This window comes from Plectrocnemia conspersa, unplaced genomic scaffold (genome assembly GCF_051122295.1).
Source record: "Plectrocnemia conspersa isolate PC_06_02 unplaced genomic scaffold, ASM5112229v1 ptg000001l, whole genome shotgun sequence".
Lineage (NCBI taxonomy): Eukaryota > Metazoa > Arthropoda > Insecta > Trichoptera > Polycentropodidae > Plectrocnemia > Plectrocnemia conspersa.
In genome coordinates, this window is record NW_028277165.1 from 5,391,558 (window position 1) to 5,418,402 (window position 26,845).

General features: G+C 29.8%; 1 protein-coding gene across 2 annotated transcripts in view; it reads right to left on the minus strand.

Annotated features, from left to right (window-relative positions):
• The window catches only part of wdp (Leucine rich repeat protein windpipe), a 43,029-nt gene extending 16,748 nt beyond the window's left edge, over positions 1-26,281 (minus strand). Inside the window, exons 1-2 of one of the 2 annotated variants that reach the window (XM_088183855.1) lie at positions 26,124-26,281; positions 6,841-6,914 (exon numbers count right to left, since the gene is read on the minus strand). The gene's annotated coding sequence lies outside the window, so the exon portion shown is untranslated. Of the gene's footprint in view, positions 1-6,840; positions 6,915-26,004 lie in introns of both variants that reach the window. The other variant, XM_088183848.1, reaches the window with a different exon arrangement.
• Between the last annotated feature and the right edge of the window lie 564 nt (positions 26,282-26,845).

A 26,845-nucleotide genomic window follows, 5' to 3' on the forward strand; every position in this document is an offset into this window, starting at 1 on the left:
CTTATTCAAAATGCCATAAGGCATAAAAATGATACTTCAGAATACGAACACCACATCTGTGACTATCCTAGAGTTTGTCGCCATCGATTCTAAATAAGAATTCGTTATGGTGTGACATTTATATAAACCGATCTAGGAAAATACACAAGGATATTCGAAACGATTTTTTTTAACAAAATCAAGTATCACTAATTATTTTTTTAATATTTAATTTTATATGAAAAAAATATAATAACGATATCTGTTAGAAGAATTTACTATAAAAAATATAATTAATTCTTTTTGGTGTCCCTAAAGATGTCAGTAAGAGTCTGTTGAAGACCCCTATAAGCATGTGGTATTATAACTTGAATGTATGTGGTATTATAACATACTGAAATTAAACCGAGTTACTCGTTCTATCTCAGTTTGCGAAACCTCATATCATTATCTCTCAGTTTGCGAAACCTCATATCATTATCTCTCTCACTCTCGTCACTTAACACGCGAGAGAGCGAAAGGGGAAGTATCTCACCGCTCGCGCTCGAAAGAGCAGCTCCGACTTTTGCCGACAATGTTCGGAAGCGCTCGAAGCTGGCCAAGTCAACTGAATTACCCCCACTTTACTTCCCGTTCTCAGTAACCTCGGACAACTTCCAAAATTTTAGAGCGGGCAGAACCGATCTCGACCGAAGTAGCCCCAAAGTAACCCACTATATTCTCCGTCCTTGGCCAACCTTGGCCAACTTCCAGAGAGTGTAGTACAGGCATTACATTAATTACGACGAGTCACCGAAAAATATTTTAAATACAATTTTAACTTATAACTAATTAACAGTTTTTACAGCTTTACATGTTGAGTGCCGGAGTTAGCGGCTGACACTCTCTGGGGACTTGCAGGTGTCACAGCAGTAAACACCCGAATGTAGATCATTAAACTTCTCTAACTATTCGTTCCTTAATACATGTTTAGGTACCTTATGCTTATACCTAAACGGTAAAAAACAAAATAATGGCGAATAAGACTATGTATTTTAGAGTGGCACTAGTCATTCGGGTATAAGAGAGAAAACAAATTGTTTCATTCTAACATTTTTTTAGAGATATTATAAATGATTAATAACGAATCATAAATTAAATCTATTTATAAAATGATACTTTTATTGAAAAAAAAAATATTTTAATTAGATTTTACTTTATTATTTTATTAAATCATGTTTTCGATCTACTTTTAACTATACTTAAATACATGACAGGCGTAAGCCCAATGCGTTTTAACGGGGTAAAGCTGTATCAACTTTGTAAGTCAATTAGATATAATGACATATATTTTAATAATTATAAATTATTATGTGTACTATAATTTTTAACCAATAGATGTCACTGCAACCGGAGCCGGTTTTTTTATAATAGCGTATTTTTTATAAATTAAAATTATAATGCCGCTGCCGGGGCTCGAACCCGCAACCTCAGAGTTACGATTCTGAAACGTTCCGGACTACGCTTAATTTTGATAAATGCAGTAAAGATGAGATATATATTTTTAAATACATGTAAAAAGAAAAATGTGAAAAAAAACTGTCTCTAGAATAGTCCTTAATAAAACTGGTAAAATATCTTTGGATCATAACTGTATATTAAAAAAAATATTTGTAATTGAAATATTAAAAAAATATATTGTATATTTTTTTATTATAAAATAAAATTTACCAAACAATTAGTGGTTTTAACTTTAGAGTAAATAAGCATTTAAGAATCAATGCCAAATTATACATAAAGCGATTAATTAAGGATAACCGCGTGTGACTGTTCAAAAATAATAAAGCAACACAACGACTTGAACACTTTCCAACTACATTTCAATGACATTTATCCACTTATTTTGCTTTATAAATAAACAATGATAATCAGTTTTTATTGAATGGCAGGAGTAACAGTGTGTTATTTAAATAATTTATATAAATTTCTCTACATATATAATAAGTATAAATATTGTAAGAATCGAATATAACGATGTGATACAATTTATTATCACATGTGTGATATAAGAATGTCACGCAATGCAATCGTTATGAAATTGTGTTATAGGTATGTAAGGAAATCAATTCTTGTGATTACTAGACCGTAGTGTAGACGAGAGGTATTTGATACGATTCGGTTCGGTAAACTTACAAAGTTGACTGTCAACGGTTAGTACAAATGATTAAAAATAATTTAATTTGAACCGAGGTTATTGTTACGCGCATTGAAAGTTATTGTTTTGGCATATGTACAGGAGCTAATTATATTTTTACATTCCGAAGGTCTTACAATGGTATTTTTGGAGAGAATAATATTTACGTTTATCCCTGAAGTTGTGCAAAAACGAAATGAACAATCTTATATTTTAAATGTAATGACGTCCGGATTTTTCCGGACATATCAGGGATTTCTCCGATTTTAAATGAGAAAATTTGCTCTTTTTTAGAAAGTCAGACTTATTTTTTTTTTGTACTTTTCATATATGTTCTGTAACACTTATCATATCTGCGAATTGGATAAGTAAAAACTAATATATGTTATTATATTATGATCAATAATCTCAGTTTGATTATCTTAGATTCTAATAATCTTACAGATTAACAGCGAGTTTAATTAACGTTGAACTACATATCGGATGCAACAAAAAAGTATTTTTTTTAATTAATACACAGTACAAAAATATATGGTATCACATATTTATATATATTAAAATGCATTTTAGCAAAATGGAAACAAAAAGAAATGCAGTTCATATTATCAAGTTCATTGTATAATTGTTATTGTTACAGAGTAACGAACTGATGACAGTAGAAAAAAAATTGAATTATTCTCGCACTCAATATATTTTAAGTTGTACGCTATTATTATTCACGAACTAAAATTTGTATCACTCTCCAGAAACAGTTTAAGAACCTCAATGCACATGCAAAGATTTATCCAATCTATCTCCATCTTCCAAATCGATCAATTGATCAACGGAATGTGGGTCAGCAATCAGCATATGCTCAAGATCCATAAAACGTCCGCACCGAAAGATCTGTTCGTCGCAAACTAAAAATGTAGCAACGCTCGGGCACCTGGTAGTTATTATTATGCAAATTCCAAAGCTTCGCAACGGCACAATAGTCACGTCGCAAAAGCACGTGCATATTTCGCGAAGGGTCTCGCCCGAGGACAGGAAACGAAGTCGAGACCCTTCAAACTGTGAATCGCGAAAGCCACACGCCAACACACACGTGGGAACCCAACAAAACTATATACAGATGGAGAATTTAAAATAAACAACAAAAGATTAGACATGGTGCATCTGGCATGTCTTCAGCTTGTTTTTACTATACTGTTAAGGTGACCAGACGTTCAGGAATACATGGTACAATACCTTCTAATGGTCTGGATTTTTTTTAATGCATCATTTTTTCTACATATATTATATTATATAATTTTTTCGACTCCATTATGAAATTGGTAAATATATCAAAAGCTGCATTAGAATGGTAGTGACAAAAAAATATAAATATGTAGAGTCAAATGAATCATATCTTAGCTAAGAGTTAACCTTGGCTTCGCCACCGGTCATTACGTGAAATAATAAAATAGTAGCTCAACAAATAGCTTAAATTTTGAACGTCATTTTGCAACTGATATTCAATGGAACATATTTGGTATAAATTAAAAATAAAAGTTCCAAGTACAGTGTTCAATTTTATTGAACTTGAGTTTACATATGTATTTCCAAAAGCGTATAATAAAATGTAATGTTTGGTAGCTCCCTAGCAATTTTACCTATTCTAAAATTAATAGGAGTGTCTATTGTTGTCGGTCATGCAAGACAGAAATTATTCGCAAAGGACACTCGGGGAGTGCCTTTTTGACTTTCTGCTATTAAATTTCACTCTGTCACTTCCGATAGCTTGGTTAACGACATGTGAAGTTGTGTCGAACAGTTCTCAAAATCGAATGGCTCATTGTTTAAAAATTGATTCTTGGAAGGTCTACCTAATTAAAAAAAAAACACTTTACACACGCCAGAAATTTGCTTGTGCATAAACATCCTCTTCCTTTCAAATATTTCTAAGAACAGTTTGGTTTGTAATTTTCTTAATTGTAAGCATAGTAGCTTAAATATTATTATAATACTGTACTGAATTGATTCATTTTCCTGTTGAATGGCACTTGTGTCTAAGATTACGTGTGAAGTTAATTTATTGATATTTAATTGATGCTAAACATTCTCTGCCATTTGGGATTGTTCCAATATGACACAATTGTCTAAAAACATGAAAAATTATATTTTCAGAAAAAGTAAAAAATAAATGTTATTTGACTAAGGAGCATGAAAAGCTTGTTTAGTAAATAAATGTGATTCCGATATATTTTTGCTATTTTCGGTACCGAAAAATAAAACTAAAATTATAATAAAGATGTGAATATGTTTAATGAAATTATAAGTATTGTTATTTAATATATTATAACTACAATAGATATGTAATCTAGTTTCATCATATATAAGACACTCACATCGAATTATATGTACTTAAAAAGTTTTTGTCTATTTTTCCTCTACTTATATATTCAAAAACGTAACTATAAGTAACTATACATTTACGTAATTAAGTAAACAGTATATACGATACTCAAAGTTCATTTATATATTAATGGCACATGAAAATAAATATGAACTTATTTATTTTATAAGTGACTTAAGTGAGAATTGATGGCGTATTATTATGCCTGAACTACACTCTTTGGAAGTTGGCCAAGGTTGGCCAAGGACGGAGAATATAGTGGGTTACTTTGGTCAAGTTCGATTCTGCCCGCTTTAAAATCTTTCGGAAGTTGTACGAGGTTAAACGTAAAGTGGGGGTAATTCAGTCAACTTGGCCAGCTTCAAGCGCTACCGAACATTGTCGGCAAAAGGATCGGAGTCAAAGGGACCGAAGTCAAAGCTGATTTTTCGAGCGCGAGCGGTGAGATACTTTCGTTCTCTCGCGTGTGAAGTGACAAAAGTGAGAGAGATAATTATATGGTGTTTCACAAACTGAGATAGAACGAGTAACTCGGTTCAATTTCAGCATGCAGATTAATCGGGATTAATTATATGTTTGATAGTATATTATTCTAACAGATATCGTTATTATATATTTTTTTCATATAAAATTAAATAAATAAAAATAATTAGTGGTACTTGATTTTGTTAAAAAAAATCGTTTCGAATATTCTTATGTATTTTCCTAGATCAGTTTATATAAATGTCACACCATAACGAATTCTTATTTAGAATCGATGGCGACAAATTCTAGAATAGTCACAGATGTGGTGTTCGTATTCTGAAGTATCATTTTTATGCCTTATGGCATTTTGCAAAAGTCGACAAAGATTTTGCGTAAATTGAATATTTACGACCGAAAAGTTTTCACTGATATTGTATTTGTGAGTGCGCACACAAACTTAATAAAATGACAATTGCGATTATTTGGCACATTTTTCGATCGCGCGCAAATATGCCAGCTGTAAGTGACAGAAGCTGCCGTCCGGACGGCATTTGAAATTTGTGGCAGTGTGGTCGAAGTCGTAGGTCTCGACCGACTTTAGTTGTAACTTCGGTTCGGACAACTTCCAGAGAGTGTAGTTCAGGCATTAGATTAGTTTTATAGATAATCTCTCCCAAAATTGTATTATTAAAAATAAATAAATAATACAAAGGTGAAATGCGCATAAAATTAGGACAATATTTTCTTGAATGAATCGTTGACATAAAGCCAAAAAATAAATTTATGTCCCTTTTATATACAATGTATAGAAAAAAGAGAAAAATATTTTTTAGATACAACTTATATAACAAAACAGATTATTACGCTGAGATAAAACATGGTTGCAATTTTTTGCTCTCAATATTTATTAACATGTTTGTATTTCAAAGTTATGGGTCGATTTGAAGTGTCATTAAAAATAATTAGTCAATAAAAGTAAATCTTGCATATAATTATGTTTATTAAAAGGGCAAATAAACAAAAAGTACAAAGCATAGCTTTCCAGGAAAATGTTTAGTATACTTATGCACAGTTTAGTGGAAACAGTATATAAAATCAACTTACAATACAAATATCTTAATTGCAAATGCAAATAAGCACGGAATTTCTTAATAGCAAATATAAACCGGCTTTTCATTCACCAAAAGTGCATTTGAGCATTATAAACATCCGTTTTCTATTTAGCACTATGCCGCGGCTAATTTCTTTCAACGTTTAAAACCCTAAAAGTAGATAATAGAAACAGTTACATTTCACAACTTAATAGAAACTCGAGACACACGATTTTCAATATTAAAACAATTCATGTCTTTGTGAGTGATTTACTAATATGCTTGTCGTTAGAAACACTAGAAACGACCGGTAATGAATAACCGGTCGCAATATAATCTATTTCTTGTTAGTGCGCTCGCTATCTGCTTTGTTAAATAAGAAACTGTAATTAATTATAAAATAAAAGTTTGAAAAGCGCTGAGTTCAATGCAATTTACATAATTGCAATGGGGATTCCTAGAATTTAATGCTTTGAAAGTGTTTTTATTATGTTTAAACAATTCGTGACGCAAACCATAGCAAAAAAATATGAGGTGATTATTACATGTGATTTAATGATGCGTTTTACATATGACGTCAATTTTAACCGCCAGGTTAACAATCAAATTAACGTGCGTTTAATTTGGCGACATTAACTATTACATTTACAAGTTAATGTAAGGTCATGGAGAATATTTGCTTTGATATCAATGACATCATTCGTGACATCAACGGACATAAAAATAAGCACAATGTAAATTTAGAATCTGATATATACCTTTTGTTTAAAAATAATAAGTCTTCCAAGTTATAGGGACCAGGACCGAGTTAGCAGCATGTGAGCTTCTTGATCTGAAAAATAGATAAGAATAATCATTAAAAAAATGAACATTTTAAGCACGTATCCGTGTATAATGTAATAAATGCAAGTTACGTGATCTTAAAGAAAGAAAGAAACAGTTCCATGAACTACGAATGGAATGTGCAACATGTGTACATAAAGTAGGAAATGTGTTAATCCATAATAAAAAAAAATACAAGTGTTTTCGATCTAATATAATAATTCATACTGATCTTGACTTTTTAATGACAATTTATAGAGATCTTAAGGAAGGATCAAAAAAGGATATGGGGAAGCTTTAATTTATTTGTTCAATTTTTCCGACCGTCTCAAGACTTATTCAAATACATAAATACTTAATCAGAGAGGTATTCAAATCTTATTTGGAGTTCCCGTATATCTTTTTTTTTAAAAAAAAGATAATATTATTCATGACATAATTTGCTCTGAGTGTAAGTTGTAAAAAATATGACTTAATGCTACATGATAGGTCGAGGATTAGTTTTTTTTTACAAAATTATATTGTTTTAGAATCATAATCGGTACAACACAGTATTTTTTTACATTTCCGCAATAAAAAGATTATTGTATTTATTTTCAGTCTACGTTAAGTTTTACTCTGATTAGATTCCAATATTGTAAAAAAATAGCAAATTTCATTTATTGTAAATCTTTTGTTACAACATATCAAACGTTCCCAACGTGTTACAACGGGGAATTACAATAATGGGCCACCAGACTGAAATCAAAGTCTGTAAATATTTATTTCTTACAAAATTATATTTTTTTATTTTAGTGATATGGCAAATCTACTGATTTTTGCTAGCTTGTGATATTTTACAATCCGTTTACTCATTTATTGCTTCTGTGACTCGTATCTATTAGTATGCATTATTTTTCTGGAATATTATTTTAATATGACTACGATTTCCTGTCATAAAGATAAAATTACAATTTTATTGTTATAGTCCATTTTATTATTTGTACGACTGGTTTGAGATACTAAAAACTTTGCAACTTAGTAATACCATTATTAAAAAATAAACACTACAAATAAAATCTTAATCACATTTTTAATTTTAATGTAATACCCGAATGAATAAATTACCTATAACAAAACAATAAGTATTTTATAGCGATTTTTCTACTGTATATTTTAATTTTTCTATTTCAAATATCTTTATATTATTAAAATATAAGCGATATATTAACTGATTTTTTATTATATACATATATGAGCTTCAGCGAAGGGCAAGTTACTCGCTCAGTAAGTAACGTTTGCACAGCGACAGACGGGCTTTATGTATCATTTACGTTTTCTTTCTGATCTAAACATTTTAATTTACACTAATGTTATATATTGAGGAATCTTATTGTTTGGAGAGCATTTAGAAAACACGTTAATCTGTCAGGACGATGTAATATCGATATTGATCAGGTCGCAGCTAGTTTGTAGATATAATACATTATTTTATGGCGTGTCTATAAAATAATTTATAAACCAAGATACTAGAGTTTAAATAAAATATGAAAGACCCTACTAAAAATTTTCACAATAGACTATAATACTAAATATATTCAGAATATTAGTCCGACTATCCGTTCATATTTAAAGTACAAAATTTTGAAATTTTTAATTTTTATAAACGCAAAAAACACAGTTTTGTATAATATCTCAAATCTTGAGATATTATACAAAAAGTCTTTGTGCATTATAACAAACCAATTAGATATTTTTTCTACACCGTACAGCTGCATTATCTACTAGTTGTATATTTTGTTTTTAGAAATTTATCATCTTATCTTTGTTATTTATAATAGATATACCCATAACAACTTATAGTTAATAAACAAAATAAAGTGAAAAGCATTTTGTTATTGCAGAAACAAAAAATACACCCATTTATCGTACAGTTATGGACTTTCTTAAATTTAATATAATACAGCTGGTGCTGTTGTTGATTTTTTTGTTATTTCTTTACTTCTTCCTAAATTTACTGCTACTAATTTACATTCTTTGAATATTTCCTCTAATGTATAATATTGTTTAAACGTTCAAAAAGCAATAAAGTCAACAATAATTTGCAAACAATTTTTACCACAAACGGACCCGATGTTTATTGTGAAAGTACTACCTAGAAAGTGGGTGATTATGAAGGCAATGTTCCACTCCTTGTATGTATAAAAAGGGCTAAAGGAACTTATTCCAGAAATACATCACTACATACACCTCAAACAGCTGTAGTTTAGTTCAGATTCATTATTTGAGGTCGATTTTTACTTTTTTTATAAATTTATTCCCAGGCTCCTCAAGGAGAATGAGCCCAGGAATTTGTCCCCCCCCCCCTTTCTCAGCAGGCGGCTTGTATACCTTTATACAGTAGATGTATAATTTGAGTTTATTTTTTGCATCGTTAGATATCAAACATATAATATAAATAATATGTTGTTTGTAAAACCATCTGAATTATTTAGTGTTTTGATGTAAATTAGAATAAAAAGTTTTTCACTTTAATATATTTTAAAATCAAAATGAATTTAAAAGAATGATTATCAATTTTTTATTGACACTAGTAAATAATTTGTAAATCTTAACATAATAAACTTATATAATTAAAGTTCGACTTTTAAAATATGCGTTTAGTTATATTTTCTAATTAAATATTGATCTACAAAGAACACAATTATTCTTAGGTTATTAATCACAAAAATAGAATTAAAATATTTTGTCACAGCAATGGTTTTAGAAGATTATTTTCCCTAAAATAATATCGTTTAATAAAAAACCTACTTATAAGATAAAGCCTTTCGACATGACGATTATGGCGGGGCGAGGGGGGCGGACCGCCCCGGGCGGCACTTGCTTGGGGGCGGCATATTTGCGATGGGATCGTCTAGTGTGGTACTTAACCCTAAATGCACTAAAATTTATATCCACGAATAGCAAGAGCTTAACAATAACCAATTAATTATTTTAAGAAATGCTGATTTTATGACCATGCAAAAAAATGGGGGGGGGCAATTTTAAGGATCGCCCCAAGCACCACATACCCTAGCTACGCCACTGGGTGTTATGCATCAAAGTCAATATAAAAAGAACGCTAGTTGACAGCTGCTTATAGAACAATCTCAATTTAATAAAAGTATTTTAACCGAGCTAAAACGTATCTTACGCAACAGTTAACAATTTATCAAATATATTAACAATATTAAATACATTTACATGAAACACCATAATCGTGAATCAATAGATATTTTTTGAAGCAATTGGTCACTATCTATTTTTGTTATTTTACTGGCGATTGAATCACCATCTCTCCCATGACGAAAAACCATTTATGATTAAATATATATGAGTATCATATTCTATTAGGTATTGATACTATAATGTAATTACAAACATTAAAATAATAGCATGTGTGACTCAAATGGCAGCACATACTGCGTTCAGATTGCATTCTCCATTTATGGCCCCATGAAATGTCACTCCAGTCAGGATTATAAAAATAGAAATTGGAATTTGGCGATTCGACTCCCACCTTATATGCACCCACTTTGTTTTTGCTCGTTTCAAGAACTGGATTCGAAGGCTGTATGCTCGGTTCCTTGTACTCTGCTATAAATCGCGATCAGAATATCCTAAGGTGTTATTGTAGAAACCCACGCGGTTGCGAATCTCAGCACAGGTTATGAAACTCATATATTAGAAAAAAAATTTCTTGAATTGCATCAGTTTACATGACATAAACAATGCCTATGAAACCAGTAACACACACGCAACAATCGAGAGTAACAATCTAACTACTTCAGAAGCTTCCGTGAATAAAGAAAATCATAATTTGGAGCCGCCACCCACGTCTGAGAGTAATTACAAGCAATTATGAAGGTCTAATTCTAATTATTGTAATGGTAACAACGCTTGCTCAGCTTATAAAAAACAGTGACGGTCCATGTGTGGACTAAGGTGTGATATCAGCAATGAAACTGCTTTACCATGCTAATTTTTTCAAAACTCTTGCTGAGTAATTTCTAAGATAAAATGACAACATTGGATGTAATACATGGCATAGCACAATCTTGGTCAAACGTAAAGCAAGTAACACTTTTTTGATAGTGGAGAATTTTTTTTTTAACGTGAAAATATATGTATTGGATTCTAAAAATACTAAGGCAAATGATATCTAAGATATGCAGATTAATGGATAATTTAAAATGCTTTGAAAATATCTATCCGAAAAAAATGAAGGAGTGGTATGATCGCGATTTAAATGATCCGAGTTTTCAATGCTTAAATGGTGCAGATATCGTTTCTAGCATCGCTCAAACTTTAAGAGAAAAGAAGTGATAGTGAGAACACAAGTGAATAAGATATTAACACATTACGGTCCGTTCACGCATTTTCGCGTGATAGCGAAACCTTGCGGGCAATTCACGTGTTATCTGTGGTTAAAAATAATTTTCATAAAAATATCGTGATAACAAAATATTTTTTTTAACTTTTATTTAGAAATATCAATATATACATTTATATTGATAGTGTAAAAAATGACACTTTTTGTCAAAACATAAACTGTAATGTTTTAACAATTACATTAGTCACAATATGGCACTGACTTCTATCGAAACTTTACTGGATTAAGTCGAACAAAGAGGATTCGAATATAACGATATAATGGCTTAGATAAATTCGTTCTCATAATCAAAAATTATTGAGAGAATCACAGATTTTCTTGATAAATAAAAAAAAACAGTAATCTGCATTAAATAACACACATAATTTAAAACCAAAAAGAAAGAAGAAGAAATATTAAGAAGAAGATCAAAACATCACTGAGAGAGATAAAAAAGCATATATGTACATATGTATATATAGAACTACTAATTGTACTTAATAGTGTAAAAACAGTAATCAAATACCAACTATTTCTAATTATTTCTAAAATTTATGATGCAGTCATTAGATCAATATACTTGAAAATGTTAATCATAACAGTTCATATTATCTTAAATTATATATATGCATCTTCATACGCTGTTTCGTTGGCTTTTCAGTATGATTTTCTATTTATTAGCTATTTATTACTATACAATATCCATAAATGGAACTTTAATAGCTTAGAACGCTGGATTTAACTGTTTTAATATTATGATTTCCCGCTTATCTTTTTCGAAAAATAACATGTGCAAGTTTTACAACTTTCAAAAAGATAAGTTTCTTAAAATTGATAATGATGGATGTGGTTTTTTAGAATGTGCCGCAAAATTCTAGCGAACTGCGGCTGTAGAATTTTAACGTAAATAATCGTTTCGGAGTAATAAAGCAATTTGTCGTAAAGCGACCCGTTTCCTATAATTATCACAGAGTGGTTTTTATATGATACTTTTTGACTACAAACACGCGCAACACAAACACGTTAACACCTGTCCAAATAAGCACATAGATTAAAAATGTGCGTAGCACTTTGAGTATAATCGAAGCCGCAAATCCTCAAGCTGTAAATTTTATTGTATGTAATAATATAATAAGAATTAAATATCAGAGATTTTTAACTGCTCTGTTAGTAACGTGTAAAAATTGCAGAAAAATCACACAATCGTGAATATGAATGTATAGGCTCGGTCAACAAGTCGCGATCGACTAATCGACCGCGGGGTTTAACTTGGCCGACCGCGAAACAACGTATCAAAATATTCACAGTGGGATATCTTTACAATAACATTCTATTTCTAAATATTTAGTGATTTTTTAATAATAATAATTTGTTGTAGATTATGAGTAATCCAAAAAAGGCAAACGTATAATTTCCATGAGGAATGGAAATAAGCCTATTTTTTCTTTATGGTTGAAAATATGGCGTTTCCGTCGAAATACCAAAGAAAGGAAGTTTGGAGCACCATTTCAACGTGTTAAATTGCAATCTTATTTTCCCAATTATAGTATAAGAAAAAATAAGTTGCAAGAAATAAAATCTGGATTAATTATGCAACAAAAGATGTTTTTAAAACCAATCGAGAAGGCTGCATAAATTACTTCTTTCCGAGCGATATTTCTTAATATATTGAAGTAACTTTCATTGAGTCGCGAATTTATTATTTGAGAACTTTAAAAACAATAGCGAAATGAGAAGTGATATTCACGATATACAATTATCTTAAAATACAGTTATGAGACGTATAGAAAAATGAGCAAAAATGTAAATGAACACTTCATGAAAGATACGAATCAATGTTTCATTTTCCTGAATCGACGAATGTCAATGACATTGCTAGTTGTTATTAAAATAGTTTTTGCAGATTTCCTACTAAAGAAGCATTGGGGATAGCTTCATTGCGAGAGAGAACTCTAGGTATCAATATTTTTGAAGGATTCGAGGTATACGTAACCATGATTTTTTGCCTTAAGTCAGAAGGACGAATTATTTATCAATTAATCTAGCAAGAGATTTGATACAAAAAGTGTAATGAATATTATTAGATGTAAATCTCTTCAACGGCGACTTTTTAAAGTGTAATTAGACTAAAAACGACCAGACTTGATTTTGCACATAGATGTGAGGCGATTAAGCCGAAACAAGATTTCGACGAGATCTTTCATTTCTTATAAAAATTCTCTAAGTGACTGAGCGTTTTTAATCAATATAACAAGAAAACTAGATGTGCTAAATCTAAATAGAACTGCAAGTAAAAAATAACACAATCGGTGATTTAATTAGTAGTTTTTCTGCGTTCAAAAAACAAAGGTTAGTTATGATCCAAGATCTCAAGGACAAACGTATAACAAATTACCAAACATAAAGGACCATTTAAAAAAAACTTACGTGCAATACTAACAATAACGAATAATACGTATCTGAAGTTCAGAGCGTTCTACAATAATTTGAAGAGAGATTTAATGATTTCAGAAAAATTATAGTTTTGGTAAAAAAATATTGCATTTTATTTTGACAATTTAGCTCTTGAAAATGAAAATACTATTTTGCGATTTTTTGGAAGCCAGATCTTTGAACAAAGATTTTTGTAAGTATGTTTGCAATGATAAATATTAAAATTTAGGGAGATGCTTCGAATATTTAAATTCTTGTCTAGTCTCAGAATTGTTTTATCTTATAATGATGAAAAATTTTAATCGGATGAGTTTGAAAAATAATCACACTGAAGATTCCTTGGTTAGAATTATAAAACTATTCTCCTGGTTTAGTTAATTTGGCAGAAAAAATAAAAGCACAAATTTCCCATAAAACCAATCACAGAATCGATGAAAGGATCAAAATTTGCATTAATTATTAAAAAAAAATCGGTTTTACCATAAATTTTAGAGGGTTTAAATATGTTCAATAATTAAATATCTAATAGGTAGTAATGTAAACAGTCTATCCTGACAATAAACAAGTCGGCTACCCCTGATATATGGCATACAATACATAATAAAGCTTTACATTAGTATGAATTAACAAAAAAAATTCTCTATTTTCATGACTAGCTATAAAATATAAGCGAACATTAATTTATTTATTTTTTATTAGCTCAACATGTATATTATGTTATTTTAAGACCACCAGTTAATTTGTTATTACATTTATACATAGCAATCATTGCCAATGACATGCCAACAAAAAAAAAGCTCAAATTTACACATTTTTTATACAAATCCAAGTATCATTATTATCTTAATTCGAGTTGTTATTTTGACAGATCTCAATCAAAATTATTCGATAAGACTCGTCACTATTACAAAGTGTTTTTCGAACTTTAGTACTATAGGACTTGCGCAAGGAGCATTTAGCAAAACAACTACCCACTTTGTTGACCTCGGTCAACGTGACATAATTTACGTCATTAAAAATCCGTGAAAGTGAATACCTCGAGACAGTTGTTCGCAATGTGAGCTGCCAGACAGCGAGCTGTTATTTTCGATTCTGGCACTTTTTCAGTGGCCCATTTCTGACCAGCCCAAAAGCTAACGGTTGCAATGTCAAGTACAGAGAGCTTGAATTCACTTTTACCGTAAGTCAGATATGTGGATAATGTCGTGCTGAGAAACACGTACGTCGATTCTTTGAAATTGATATTCATTCTCTTGTGACATAGATTAATATTTCAATTTAATATAAATTTAATTTAAAAAGTAATGCGTTTCGTTTGAACTAAGAATTGTCGAATGAAAACCGAGATTGGATAAAATAAATCTTTACAAATTGTTCTTGATTGAATCTATTGCTTATAAAAATAAGCTATCGTATCTGGAAGATCGGAACCATGTTATTTACGATGCTTATGAAATTATTTTATAAAACGTTTATTCCAATACGATAATAAATTTCACATTATATTATATAGTATATACAATACACGTTACTGGTTTATAATCATTTTTATTAGCTAGAATATAATAAAAATAAAAGTACAAAATAGAGTGTTAGTAATTATAATTTGAGGGAAAAAAAAAAAAACCCCGTATCCACACACTCGCTAGCTGTGGTACCTCACGACAGTGAGGTACCGACAGCTAGTTAGTATAAAAATGTATGATTTGCAATTAAAAAAATAGTATTGCTGGTGCTCCTCAACACCAAGCAAGCATACACATATGTTAAAATGGGTATGATTAATGGTTTGTTTTTGTCTTTTTATTAAATATCGGTCCAAAGGTCGCAATGGCAGCAAACCCATTTTTTTAATTTAATCTTGGAATTAAGGTGTTAGTCCGGGTATTTAATGCTGGATTTTAATTTTATGTTACTTCCCTGGTTTTTTGTAAATATAATTAAATTTTTCAACTAAACCATTCTAAAACATTTTATTTCTAGGTATATACAAATTCTTATTCTGAAATAGATTTACTTTAATAGATAGTCACTACAATTCACTTCGAAGAGGCGGTGCCAAAGTTTGTCTACGAATTGTAAATACAATTGAATGCTTACGATTGTTTTTTCAACCAAACCATTCTAAAGCGTTTTATTTTTATATACAAATTCTTATTCTAAAATAAATAGATGTACTTTAATAAAAAGTCACTACAAATCTACAAATGTAACTCAAAACGTATCATTAATGTTTTCTCGTATCTGGAAGTAGCAAGTGTATCTTTTGCTTCTAAACTATCATTAAAATTTTACATCAATAAAACAACTACTAGAGATAAGCTCTATTCTTTGTTATATAACTTATCAAATACTACTAAATTATAATAAGCTTTTTCGTAAATAACATAAATAACGTATCCAATGATGGTTCAAATCCATTTGATATTTTACTAATAAGCAAATGCTTAAAAGTCAATATTACTAATAAACAATAAATGTTTACTATTAATATAATAAATAAATTAGGATCTCAACTAAGAAATAAAAATAAATAAAAATTGTAAGACACTACATATTTAAAAGCAAACACTTTGTGAATGAAAACCATTGTTCTTTAAATAATATATTATCAAGGCACGTTTGCGGTAAAGCTAATAATATCTATGATAAAAAGTGTTCTTTTCAATTGGTAATTTTTTAATACTCACAGATTAACAACCATTGGTTTCGCTAATTAGAATAATCTAACTATTAGAAATAAATACATTAAAACCATATTCTAATTTGATCCATAAGTATTAAAAAAGGAGAACTTTATATTTAATAGAAAATCTGCATATTAAATTAACAATAAAATTTTAAAGCAGAACATTAGCCTCGTATTTTATTAATCAAGGTTTAAAAAAATATCATTCACAGGATACTTTTATATGCGCGGTTTAATTTTTACGCTCATTTTGCCACACTCTGACAACCTTCAATGCTAAAATTAGTCAAAACGCTTTTCAAATATTTACATTGCAATAAATGAGTAATATTTTCAAAGAATCGCATAACATGGCTCTAATTCTGAAACTTGCCAAGTGTTTACATATTTTGTAAATATTTGCCTACCAAGGTTTTTATTAACTAAGTAAACCACTGGAAGATCAAAGGTTCAGCTTAAAACTTTAATTACTCAGTGAAAGGATATAAATATTATCTTAAAGTATTTAATTGGAATGATTAGATCTAGAATTTAATCTTATATAAAAGGGTAATGACTCATTCGGGTTACCGGTAATATTTATTACTTAACTTGCTTCAATTAACGACAACATGCCTAGCACAAGATGTGATTGAAATATCAGATTAATCAATATAAATTTATTATATTGATATTACATATATACATGAAGCATGAAAATCATTCAGCAAACAAAAAGTTACGTAACAGATTACGAACATTTTTACATATAATAGCTTTAACGGTTCTAGCTTAGTGTAAAATTTCATGAAAATGTATGACTAAACAGCGGATAAGATATCACTTACTATGTTATTCCGGAAATTGACAATTTGGCATACAACCACCTTGGATTTTGGATACAATGCTTTTTATTGATCAAGTACCGTTTACTAACAATTTGTGTATATATTTAATGAATAAAAATTGTTCTTAGTCGCTGCGAAGGTTATAAACTAAAAGCTTTCGAATGGTTCGATGTTTTAACGCGGAACGGTAAACCATAGCGGTTAAATTTCATGCAGTTAACTGTCGGCGCTGCATTCGGATTAATTGCACCCTGATTTATTAATATACGAAGTAAAATATTTATCGCAATGATAAATCTTCCCTATCTGAATATACATTAATATTTATTGACCGCAAAAATGAATCATTGCAATATGTTGAAAGACATTTTAATTACATATCAAACATTGTATAACAATTAAAATTATAAAAAATGGTCACATTACATGTCTGAGAGATAAAACGAAAAGGCAATCATCACCGCCGTGTAATTATACGGCACATTGTAAAAACAGTGTCGAACTGGTTTTAAATTTTTTAAAGTGCATAAATTTGAATTACATGGAACATTAAATCCTCTTATTGTTGCTTGGTCTTCTGTCGTGTATCATTATAATATTTTTATGGGTATATCATACCACAACTTAAAATCGGTGTGGTTTTAATTTTAATTCATATTAGGATTAGTGACTCTATATTTTTTATTGATTTTTTTACAAAAAAAATCTAAAGACTATTTACATAATATGCAGTAGCATATATTTTTTTCGAAAAAATAATTAACGGCAGTTATTTTCAACAATAAAATATTTTTTTGTATAAAGTGGTATACTTTATTAAGAATCGGGGCAAGAGGATCATACAGTATTTTTAAAGCAAAATTGCACAAAAATGCAGCTCAACAATATTTTGATAAGAAAGAGATATTTTAATAATTTATCTTCGCAATGCATTTTTAAATGAAATAGTGAAGTGGCAAAAAAATTTTGCTGCGCGGTCAAATATGTACTTAACACATCACAGTCCGTCCACGCGTTTTGAGGTATAATTTTAGCCTGAAAAAATATCATGCGAATGTAATAATGATTTAAACTTTTATAAAGTGATAACAATATATACATTTAAAATGATATTGATGTGTGAAAAAAATATTACTTTTTGTCAAAATATTTATTTAAAATTCCATAGAGGACCGTAATGTGTTAAATTTATTTTTAATGTATTGTGCAAACTTTTTGTTTGACTAAAATATATAGACATATATAGTCCTGTGGTTAATATAAGTTCCCAATAGTGTAATGCGTTGTAATTTATATATTATATAGGCAGTGGCGTAGCTATGGTGGGGCGGAGGGGGCGGACCGCCCTGGGCGACACTTGCTTGGGGGCGGCATATTCGCGATGGGATCGTCTAGTGTGGTTCTTAACCCTGAATGCACTAAAACATATATAAATCCACGAATAACAAGATCTTAATAATAACCAATTTATAATTTTAAGAAATGCTGATTTTATGACCCTGCAAAAAATGTATGGGGGGGGCGGCAATTTTAAGGATCGCCCTGGGTGGCACATACCCTAGCTACGCCACTGTATATAGGAAAGATAAGATCTAAGGTCTCTATTATTTTTTGCCTTATTAAGCAATACAGATAATTCAGGCTAGAGTTATACTTTTTGGTCCAATGGAACAAATAAAATTTGTTCGTGTGAATCTAGCAACATGATGCAATTCTGCAAAATTGTGCTCACTACCTGCACGGTACAATCATTTGTGTCGTCATTAAAAAATATCATACGACTAATTCAGACAGTAGGAACTTCTGTAATGAAACTATAGCCCCATATGTATAAAGAAAAAGTAAGCCTTCACGCAATGAATATAATAAGTTCATGCGTATTCATGTTTAACTTGAATACAGTACGTGTATTTATTTATGTATTTTTAAAAAAAAATCATTGGATCACCGTTTTAAATATTTGATTTTTATAAGATAACTTTGCTGATGCCCTTTGATTAAAATATAATCCTTCCAGGGATTGTACAATACACTTATAAAATGTAAGCTTTTAGCTAAATTGTACATTGACGTAGAAACAGGTATTTCGTCAGATTCGATAAGAAATCCCACAAGTGAAATCGATGACACGCACTGTTGTCACGCTATTTTACTAAAATCACAAATTTGTCTAAAATTACGAAGTTCTCTAATTTTCTAAAAGGTAATCCTAATAAGCTCACTTCAAATGTAACACCGATATAAATTGCGTAATATGTTCAACAATTATCAAAGCGTTCATCCATATCAATGTAATAAAATTATGATAAGATCATGTATGAGTTACCATGTAAACTAAAATAATATTATGTTACGTAATATAAAAAATCTAAGAAATTCGACTAAAGATACGCATCAGTATACATGGGTTAAAATTAAAAGCATAAAATGTGTATAAAGTAATAAAATACATTGTAATTATTTTCATTACATAACAAAGCTTCATTTGTGGACCAAGAAATTACTGCAGATAACCATCAAATTATCTTTAACTTTGACCTCCTTGGCATAACGGGAATGGGCGTGATGATACAATGCTTATGCACATAAATAAACAGCTTTCGCGGAAGATGATGGATACGAGATATTAAACATACGTTTGTGCGTGTCCAACTAAATAATTATATGAACTCCCAGTTCGACCCTGCTGCACGATGTGCGCTCTAATAATACGCTTCTCAATTTTTTTCCATCAATCCGCTGTTTAATTGAATCGGCTCTAATACTAGACATCTTGATTACGGATGCGTTATTAACATTTGTAATACGGAGGGTGCATATGTAGGTAAATTTATGAGATTGGCAGATGTTCATATATGGGTGTTGATCTAAATGTAATAAAATTTAACTTACAAAGTATCACATAAAGTTAATTCATGATACAATAAAATAGTTTATTAGTAACATGAAAGCCATAAAACTTATATACTCAAATTTTCATAATTGATTACAACTAAAAAGAATAGTAAATATGTTTTATATGTTATAGTGAGTATGGTTTTCATTGAATACATATTTTTACTAGCGAAAATGATGAGTGTTTGTAAATTAAATACTGCATTTGAAACTCAATTTGAAAGTTACGAAAGCTGTTCAAACCGAATGAAAGTTGAAAAGGTATAACTAGTTTTTGAACTTTAGTTAATTCATTTAGATTAAGTTTGGGTTTAAAAAGCAATTGAACGTTTCGCAACTGTTGCAGTGAATATGTAATTTTCAGTGAAATTATGAATATATTCACTAGTATTAGATTCAGACTCAATTCAATTGATTTATAGCTTCACTGATCAATATCAATGAAACTGTATTTATCCATCTGTATCAAAATTCGCTGATAGCGTATAGGATTCAATAAGTGGCGTTTAAAACCACTATTTGAGTTTCATGGCTGTAAAATGACAGTTTAGTGCAGCATATAATTTCACTAGCACCTGTCAGATAAATTATATCAGTAAAAATATATTTACTGATAACACACATTTACCTTAACACATATAATATTCGGGGCTGATTATTAATATATATATAATATAATTATAAAATATTGCAAAATTTCTTGTTACACATTTTAAAATTGATATCATCTGATTCGGTACCAAATTTGATACAAATAATTATTACATTAATATTAAAACAATTAATATTAATTTTATGATAAGTATATATATGGCACACAATTAAAATATATGTAATGTTTTGAGGTCGCTAAATTAAAAAAATATATAAGGCTCTTATTTAAGAATAATCAAGTACTAGTAAAATAGCAAATTAAAATAAAATCTATGTGCGTTTATGTGACAACAGTAGGGGCGAACATGAGACAGCTCCAATAGACGCCAGATGGAGTGTTACGCGACGCGACACAGATCGCGTACTCTCTCAGTCTCAATACACACGCGTGTGACATATCCAGAATATGACTAACTACTTGCGATTTTCAATACACATTAAATTCGTATTAATAAACTATTTTTAAAGCGTTTTACATAAAAACAAATATTTATACCATTGTTTCATAAAATTATATGTGTTTGTTCAGAACTTTTTAAATAAAATAGGAGGTTGGAAATTAAAATAGTTTGCGTACCACTGATTTAGAGCTTAATATATGAAGTTAATTTCAAAGATAAGATATTGCTATCTTATCTTTGAATTTAACCATAAATCGTATTTTACCATGTATACTCCTAACAGTGCTAATAATATAAAAACAGTAAATATCTTCCGCGATAGTTTTTTATTATGTTGACCACATTCATAGATAGTGATGAAAAAATTTGACAATATCCACACCCAATGACCTTGACAATCATAAGTATCAACGGACGTGCAAATTTGCGGATTCAATTAACGTTGGCAAGAAGAGAGGTAAACGTCCGTGACCCGAACTAACAGGCAACACTCTCATATTCGTTTTGATTGCTCGTTGGGAACGCGATTTACTACCGGGTTATGCAATTTCAATGAATCACCATTTCAGTAATTCAATTTGCAGTTTCAAATATCTCGTTCATACTCATTATCATATAAAAAAGATCATCACTCTGGGGGATATGGATTTAGCAATTACTCGTAACGCGACACCCTTTTGGACACATAATGGATTTTTAATGACTGATTTATATTATGTATTTATGTAGGTCATCTAGGGTTTACGTGTTGTATGTGTGTTAAGTTTAAAAGGGAGTCGAGTTATCGGGCGTTTTTATCTCGAACACATGTCGATGACTGAGCTGCGATAAAACAGTAAAACAGTAACAATTGCTATGAATTTAACCGATATTTTAACTTAATTTATCTCTAAAAGGGAAGATATTTTTAGAATAAATATATGTTAGTTTTAAACACACAAGTAAATGTAACTTTAAATTTTTGAGAATTAAATAATACATGTAATAATGTCATATTTTTTAGCAAGTAAATGTTTTGCGTCTAACGTAAACTAATCAATCTAAACACCTACTAAGTAGTAATCGAGATAAATATATTATAATTACGTTTAAAGATGAAGATGTAGATCAAATTATCCTTCTATTAACATAGTATCTACGCACGTTTGTAAAACATTAAATCATTAGATTAGATGTTTAGGTTTATATTTTTTACAATCTAACAAATTCTTTAAAAAAAAATACGAAGAGTGCAGATAATATGCAAACAATATAAAATGTCATTTTTCTTCTCAAAATTTATTTTTGAACAAATTTTGGTATTTATCTATTATGGGCAATTTTTCAATCGTTACCTTTTTTATAACGAAACAAATTGTGTATTGAATAACTTTTGCACGAATTTATTTTGCGTCAAATACATTTTTACCGTTCCGTATATATTTATTGTATGATTTCAATATACCACAACTCTACAATGCATTATGTATGCATCCTTTGATTTGGTATTGAAATATGTACATACGTTTCATTTTCAGGTCAATAAGTCGCCTATGCAAATGTGCAAAACCGAATTAACGTGTTAACGAGTCGGCGAAAAAACGTTAACATTTTTATTTTTACGGTATAAACGTTAGTGAAGGTTACGTTTTTTCACGTTCGCCACATTTAAACATTAATTTTGATTTTAATGTAAACAAAAAATATCAAGGTTCAGTCGCGACGTTCTAAAGACGTATTTAAATTACCATTGCAACTCATTCAAGAGTGGGTTCATGAAAAAAAATTAAGAGGAAATGCTTCATCGTCATTGAAACTTAAAAATAACTCAAGTCTGGCAGTGTTATCTAAAACACGCTAATATTTAAGATAAAGACTGAAAATCTTGAACTGCACCGAGTGGGCGGCACTGAAAAATACATATCGTTTCAGGCCTGGGAAATTCAGAAATTATTTTGTAATGTGGATATTTTTATGATCTCCTTGAAGTATTTCACCGTAATATTAAAAAAAGAACTACACATATAATAAAAATAAATCAAGAATATATAATAGTTAAATGCAAAGTTTTGTTTTGAAACAATTATCTAATAATTGAAAGGAATTTTAATATATTTTTTTATTTAATTGACTTAAATTTTTTAATTAAACAAATATTCTACCTATTAAAATTACTCATACAGTATCGCATTATTTAAACTATATTAATTGAAATTTTATTACATAATTTTTTTAATGAATAGTTTATATTTTACTTTATCTGAATCTTCGCGAAAATCCGCATAATTTTTGATCTTAATTAAACGTTATATATTGTATATATGAAGTATTATATAATCCCAAAATGAGAGTAGTTTTTTTTTAATATAAGTTTTAACAGCTTTGCTTTTTTAGCCTATGATATCTGAGTACTGTTTCTGTTATATTTGTGTTGATATATAATAAGATTACAAATTCCAATATTTAAAAATAAAATTGGATGCAAAATTTTTACCAAATGAACAATTTTATATACAATAGTATGTTATATAAATTTATTTAAAAAAATGTCAACTACGGCCGCTAAAAACATTTGTGTACGTGATCCATTAGATATGCACAAATGTCAAAGATGGTTTAAAAAATTTGGTCCTGGCTGCAAAAATGAAAGCAATCCGTCAGCCAGCCGAGAAACTAAACCAATCTGATTCAACAGTGCACATATAAATTCAAAAGATTAGGATCAGGTATATGGGTTCCAAACAAATTGAGCGAAGAAAACAAGTCGGCGCGTATCGTTTTATCCCAAGAGTTATTGGATCTTGAGCTGATTGCTTTTTCTCGGTCATTTGATAACCAGAGATGAGAAATGATATATAGTCAAGTAGCAAAACCTACCTCAAAGCCCGGGCTAATCGTGAAAAAAAGTAATTGCATTACGAAACTCTTAAATCTGGCCAAACATGGTTTTATCTCAACCGCCTTATTCTCCAGACCTTGCTCCTTCCGACTACCATAAAATGCAGACGATGTGAAAACGGGGATATCGAAATATTTGGCATCAAAGCCTTCAACCTTTTTAGGCTAATGGAAATTAAAAAATGCCGAAAGGTGGGAGGTTATATATCTAACCCTTAAAAGAGCTGAATTAATTTTCGTAAATAGTCACGTAATTATACAGTAAAATATAAATTTAAATATTTTTTACGATTTTTTTATATATTTATATTCATTCTATGCTGCATCTATACGCATTAATTTTAATTTTTACTGCATAATTGATTATTTACATGACTTTAAATAAACATCAATTTAGTACATTAAAAATTTATATTTTATTGTTTATGTTTATATTCATTCACTTTCAGGATAAAATTTTTAATTTTATTTTTCACTGTATAATTGAATAATTAAGTGATTTCATAATTGAGCACTAAAAAATATATTTGTGGGCTAAATCCGAATTTTGCATTTAAGAGCCGTACGCATTTATGCGCACCTAGCACATAAAGGGTTAAGAATAAAATTTTGTATCATTAAAATAAAAATAAACACTCATTTCGGGATAACATAATATAACAGATTATTACCTAGATGAACGTTTTGATTCAACTCTGTCTAAAAATATTTTTATTCTATATTACTTGTTACCTAACATCAAAAATGTTACGAAACAGTTCGATTTTAATTAATCATCTCGAAAATTCAGCATAAAATTAGGAGAAGATAGTGATTATAAAAATCCAATCTAAAGTGATTCATCTGAATTATAATCTTTATTAAACAATAATTCAGATCCGGACAAGATAGAAAATAAAATAAATCATAGTGAAATTTGAACCCATGACCCACAGTGTATATGCAATGGATTTCATCACTAATCAATCGCGTTAGTATATTTATCGATTTATTAAATATTAATATTATTTTATAAAACAAGAAATGGAACATACAAGTAAAAATAAATAAATTTAAAACAAATATTGTGCCATTTTAGTTTTAACTTATTATTGTAAATCACGCATTGTTTGCGGTTTTGTAAACAGAAAAACATGTGTCATGTTCATTTATAGTACCTCCTAAAAAATCAAATTGATTTGTTGACATTTTAATTGTATTTTTAAGTAATCGATTTTTTCACACCCGCCTTAGACTAAATACTATATATTAAAATAATAATCTGGGGTTCAAAAAATTACATTTGCTCTTTTTTATTGTAAGTTATTGTCAACATATTTAATTTATTAATACTCAATCTAATGAAATTATGTATATAAAATACAAAAACTAGATTAATTACAAAATTATAGCATACAATTTGATTTTTTTCTAGTACACCAAAATAAAATTTAAAATCAGCCCGAATTTTATTAAGATAAACTGATTTAATGTGTAATTTAATTGATAAAAATAGGTTGACCACACAAAATATTTGTTACTCAATGACGTTTTTTCCACTTGTTTATCGATCTATACAAAATGTAATTTCCATTAATGAGTTAAAACCACAAAGGTTAATAACTACAGTTTTATCTTACTTAACGATTATAATAATCATTCATTTTAATTGAACTTGTATTTAATTATTATTAAGATTTTAATTATTCCACGAATATGTGTATCTTATTATTATATGATAGAATGGAGTAAAATTATTTTAACAAGCAAAACTGTTGTGAAACTGTTGACAAAATTATTCACTCTCTCCGTTTCGCTTACTAATCAAAATCCACAAACACAATCAATTGCTTTAAAAATAATAATACGCACATTTCGCGGATATCACCGACACGTGTACACTAACAAAATCACTATGTTTTAATTAAAATTATATAAAAAACGAGTCAACGAACCGACTCCGGTGGACGTCAATGGACGATAGCGGTCGCTTCCATTCGCACTCCGAAATTACTCTGATCCAGCGGCTCCCAAACACTGAAATCCTTGTTGTGTGCGTGTCGTCGATTTTTACCTGAAGATCGCGATTCAACGTGGTCGACTATCCCCGGCCGTTGCGCCAGGTAGGTAGATTTTTTTCAATGTCAAGACCGATCCGTCCGCAATATTGAGGAGCACTGGTTGGCGTGCGCTCGCAGCAACACCCGGCGTAAAACTGAGCTCAAAAAGACTGAGCCGATACTGGAAACCACACTACTTGTTGATTCCAATCGGGTTTTCACCTGCGTCAAAAAATTAGTGCAATTAAGATGATTTGGTGAACATATTACGATAGCCGTAGTTTATCGGAAGTCCCCTGTGTGTTTATGCAAATTATTACATTAAAATATTCGCATATTTTTTATGTTCTTTGCAGGAATTCCCTCAGAAAATGTATTTATTTTTCTTTGTGATCAACTGAAGAGCAAGTTTTAACAAATTGTACAAAATACTGTGTCAATTAAAATCATTGTCATTTCATGCAAGAGTACAAGCGAACTATAAATTTACAAGATGGCGTGATTCTATTGCTCTCTTCTCGATCAGGTCAAGCGCCCTTCTGGAATGAATGAGGGATGGTTTTGTGATCACTACATGCAGAGGGGAACATTGTTACCAATACGACATAGGTAGTTTTTATTTGGTCTGTTCAAAGAGATTCAGATCCGAAAAAGAGATGCAGCAGAGGGGGGAGAGGGGACAAATTCCCGGGGCCCGTTCTCCTTGAGAGGCCCGACTCATAGCAAGAATATATGT